This window comes from Gossypium hirsutum, chromosome A07 (genome assembly GCF_007990345.1).
Source record: "Gossypium hirsutum isolate 1008001.06 chromosome A07, Gossypium_hirsutum_v2.1, whole genome shotgun sequence".
Lineage (NCBI taxonomy): Eukaryota > Viridiplantae > Streptophyta > Magnoliopsida > Malvales > Malvaceae > Gossypium > Gossypium hirsutum.
The window spans coordinates 77,802,706-77,807,873 of NC_053430.1; the positions used below are offsets into that span (position 1 = coordinate 77,802,706).

General features: G+C 37.9%; 1 non-coding gene across 1 annotated transcript; it reads left to right on the forward strand.

The window, feature by feature from the left end:
* The first annotated feature begins 256 nt into the window (after positions 1 to 256).
* On the forward strand, positions 257 to 362 carry LOC121203895 (small nucleolar RNA R71). Its single transcript, XR_005898827.1, has one exon. It is a non-coding gene; the product is annotated as a small nucleolar RNA R71 (small nucleolar RNA).
* Positions 363 to 5,168: the final 4,806 nt, after the last annotated feature.

A 5,168-nucleotide genomic window follows, 5' to 3' on the forward strand; every position in this document is an offset into this window, starting at 1 on the left:
GTTAATCTTTTTATTTAATAGTTCTACTTGGTTAGATAGCATAGTAACCGCATCGAGGTTGAAAACACCACCTGCTTTCGTCGGCTTTATCCTCATAACTTGCCACTAATAGTTATTCAGTGGCATCTCCTCAATAAATTCGTAAGCCGCCTCAGGTGTCTTATTATTGATAGTTCCACCAGCGACTGCGTCAATCATCTGCCGAGTCGAAGGGTTCAGGCCATTGTGAAAGGTTTGGACCTGTAGCCAGAGTAGTAACCCATGGTGAGGGCATCTTCACAAAAGGTCCTTGTATCTATCTCATGCATCGTAGAGTGTTTCTAAATCCATATGCACAAAAAAGGCAATATCATTATGTAATTTGGCCATTTTAGCCGGCGAAAAATATTTTAATAAAAATTTTTCAGTCATCTGTTCCCAAGTAGTGATTGATCCTCATGGCAACGAGTTCAATCACTGTTTAGCCTTATTCCTCAATGAAAAAGGAAACAACCAAAGGCGAATGGCATCATCAGAAACGCCATTAATTTTAAAAGTGTCGCAAAACTCTAAGAAATTTTCCAAGTGAGCGTTAGGATCCTCGTCCTGTAAGCCATCAAACTGAACAAACTGTTGGATCATTTGAATGGTGTTAGGTTTCAGTTCAAAATTATTTACAGCAACAGCAAGCCTAACTATGCTCGATTCAGTCCCTGTTAAATTAGGTTTAGCATAATCATACATAGTGCGTGGAGCAGGATTCTGATTTATTGGATCAACAGCAATCGCAGGAGGTAGAGGATTTTCTTCATTTTCAGCAATCTCCTCGGTTGCGGTTAAAGTGTCGTCCTCTTGCTCGTCCTCTGTGTATCTTAGGCTTCGCCTTCTTTCTCTTCAGTTTTTGAAAACTGTGCGGTCGATCTCACCGTCAAAAAGTAGTGGTCCTGACGGGTTTCTTCTGGTCATAAACTAGAAATACCTGTCAGAAGAAAATAAATGAAAAGTTAGAAAATAAAATAAAAATTTAAATTGCAATAAAAGTAAAATGGCTAAAGTAATAAAAATTGAGTGTTCCTAATATCCTAGTTCCCCGGCAACGGTGCCAAAAACTTGATGCGTGATATTCGTGATAGGTTTTAAACATTTATGAATGAATCGTTCTTGGGACTAGCTTATTATCACGATTAAGGCAAGTGTACCTATCGAACAGTAGTATAGTTCAGCAAGACCGGATTGTTGAACCTAAAGGAACCACGAGTACTAGTATTTACTTCCTTTTTATTATCTAGCCTAAAAATTAAGAGGTTTGGTTAACGAAACTAATTACTAAACTAAGAATGCACAGAAAGAAAATTTGGAAAAATACTTTTGGGAAAATTCGATTGATTAAGAAAATACCTAAGGAAAAATCCACCTAGACTTCACTTGTTATTTGACTCTGAATCAGACAATTTATTCATTTGACTTGATCCATAGAAATCCCTAAGTTATATTATTATCTCTCTCGAGACTAATAACGTCTAACCCTTGGTTGAATAATTGAAATCCCTTTCTAATTAACACCCTAGAATTGCATTAACTCAATCTATGGATTCCCTTATTAGGTTGCACCCTAATCCGGCAAAATCTTATCACCCTATCTCTAGGCGTGCAATCAACTCTGCTTAATTATGATAAATTTACTCTTAGACAGGGTCTATTCCTCCTCTGAATAAGAGCTTAATTTGATTCAATATCCTGGAATATCAAAACAAGAATCAAGTCAAATATTTATCATACAATTCAGATAATAATAACAAGATCCGTCTTAGGTTTCATTCCCCTTAGATATTTAGGCGGTTTAGTTCATACTTATGAAAGAAAACATCTCAAAAGCATAAAGATAAAAAAAAACATAAGAAAACCCAAAACTCCTAAAGGAACTTGAAGGGAGATCTTCCGTCTTGATGATGAATCCGGCTTTTGAGATGGAACAACTAGCTTTCCTTGAGTAATTCCTTGCTTCCTATTCTGCGTCCCCCTCTTAAATGCCTTCTCAGGTGTTTAAATAGGCTTTTGGATGCCTAAAAGCCCTAAAAATTGGCCTTTTCTGAATAGGACTATACTTTGGCTCGGCAGGGACACACTCGTGTGACACGCCTGTGTGCGATTACTCCAGCCCATGGTCAACGCTGTTGAATAGGCACGGGCGTGTAGTCTACCCGTGTAAGTCGTGCTTCAATCCTGCCAAATGGACACGGCTATGTGGCACGCCTGTGTGACACGCCCATGTGACACGCCCGTGTGACACGCCTGTGTGAGGAAGCCCTGGCTGTGTTAATTTTCCACATAGGTCCATTCTCTCTGTTTTGGGCCCGTTTCTCGCTCTTGTTACTCTCCTATGCTCTCCTAAGTATAAAACATGAAATTAAAGGATTAGGAGCGTCAAATTCACCAAATCTAAGGAGAAACCATTCATAAATGGGCTAAGCATGGGATAAATATATGTATAAATTATGGTTTATCAACAGGCCTTATAGTCCTTTAGGCCGTTTAAAATGATAGACAGGTTACAGATACATTCCCCCATGCAGTTGCCATAAATTTCAATGACTTTATTTTTTTTCCATATCATGCGATCGTTAGTCCAAAGCTCATGCATTTTTTTGTCATGAATGTGAGAACCATTACTTCTTATAGAATCAATATTTATCCCCTCAAAACCCCAATTTTCTGAATGAATATCAACAGTAGTCCCATCAATCATTTGCCACCCAAAGCCTTTTTCGAGAGTCCCAGTAATAGTAGCAATGCTACTTCATCTATACGACGGTTTACCTACCTTTTTGGGGTGTAACAGGTGACCATTAGGGAAATATTTGGAACTAAGTACCTGAAAGCATAAAGTATCTTTGTTTGTGAGCAACTTCCAAACTTGTTTTCTAAGGAGAGCAATGTTAAATAGTCGAATGTCTCTAAAACCATGCCCTTCCATCCCCTTGGAAAGGCAGATTTTATCCCATACAAGCATAGCCCACCCGCAGTCTTCATCTTTACAATCCCATCACATCCTTCGAGTATTTGAATGCGTCTCCTCGATGGTACCCTTAAGAGCAAGGAAAACAAATAGTGCATAAGTAGGTAATGCTTAAAGAATTGATTTAATAAAAACTTATCCACCACCACAGGAAAGAAGTCTCTTTGACCAACTATTTATCCTATATGAAAAATGGTCAAGAATGTCTTGAAAAGGTAAGGACTTTTTCTTCCCAACATGAAGAGGTAAACCAAGATAGTTATCGAAGTTTTCAATAACTCTCATATAAAGCACATTACCAAAATGTTGCCTTTGGTTCATAGGGGTATTCCGGCTAAACAAAACCATTGACTTGTCAATATTTATTTGTTGCTCGAAACATGTTCAAAATCATTAAGAATCTTCAATAAAGCATCAACTTCCCCTTCAATAAAGAGGAGGGCATCATCTAGAAAAAAACAAGTGATTAATGCGTGGTTCATTTTTTTTACTAGCCCGAATACCATGAATAAGACCGATAGGTTGAAGCATCCTCAATGAGGCCTCCATACAGAACAGGAAGAGATAGGGGAAATAAGGTCTCCTTATCGAAGACCCCTCCCCGAAAAATGGCCTCTAAAAGTACTACATTACACTTAACCACATATATTACAGACCAAACACATCTCATAATTTTATCCACCCGAGCATCTTCAAAACCAAAATTTTTCATGACTTGTTCAAGGAAATTCCACTCCACCTGGTTGTACGCTTTGCTCATATCTAACTTAATGACAAAACCTTTATTCGAGCCATTTTAGAGCTTTGGAGGTAGTGCATCAGGCCATGCGCAATGAAAATGTTTTCATGGATCATAAGACCTGGAACAAAGGCACCTTGATTCTAACTAATACAAAGAGGGAGAGCATCCTTTAATCGGTTCGCCAATGTCTTTGCAATAATTTTATAAATCACCCTTCACAAGAAAATAGTCCAAAAATTAGCCATGTCCACTAGATCGTTAATCTTAGGAATAAGAACAATAATTGTTTTTTTAATGCAAGAAATATCTTTGTTGCCATCTAAAATTTCATGACAGAGAGTAAGAAAATCTTTTGCCACCACCTATAACATCCCAAACCCGACTCGAACGTTATGGTCGGATCTGGAGCATCACATTGAAGTGTTTTAGTGAAAACTTTGTTTTCATTGAAAACCCTTCCTAAAAAAATATGAAACCTTAATAAACTGATTAAATTCTCTTTTCAGTCACAAAAACTTGTCTATAACATATGATTTTATGAAAACCTGTCATCTTAAAATCTAGTTGCGGAAACGTCGAAAACATACTATGATTTAGGAAATCTGTGTTCAATTTCTCGTAATTACAATACAGAAAAATAATAATCCAAATAATAACAAAATGGAAGCCTTATTACATTCCGGTCTGAAAAGTACTTAATAAAATAGAAACTTATATGCTTTTAAAAGAAAGACAAGTCCAAGTTGTCTTGCTAGCTGGCCACCCAAAGTCCCTCCAAACATCGAACCTTCTACTAAGCATCACCTAAAAATAAAATAAAATAGGGGGTGAGTTTTCGCAAACTCAGTGTGTACAACCCTCGATGATTAACAATCATTCAATATTCACCATACACCAAACATGCAATGCAATACAGTGCAGGGCAGTGCAATCCCATCCCAATAATCCATCCACTACACACCAGCTCTGTCCCCCGATACACATCATGTGGGGATATAAATATCGACCCACCCAACCAATACACATCCATAGTAGCCCAGTTGCGAAACTACCTTCATTTATACATTGGGATTAAAGCCGTCGGTGGATCCATGATTGTCAAGCAATCATGCAATCCTCATATACTTCCTCCGTTCCATATTTCCCAACCCATATGCAACCTAAGCAGAATATCATATGTATGCAGCAGATATGCATGTCATATCCATAAAACCTACATTCAACACATAGGGGTATTTTGGTCATCTTCGCCCTTAAGGGCATTTCGGTAATTTTCCCATTATTACGGTTTTCACTTACCTTGGCCCGTTAACAAATCCCGTGAGCTAAGATGAACAAATGCTATGCACCAGGTAGGATTCTAGAGAAGAGAAAGTGAGTCATTATGACCGCTTAAGTACCAAGCTCTCCCTAGATCCAATCCTAGACAAG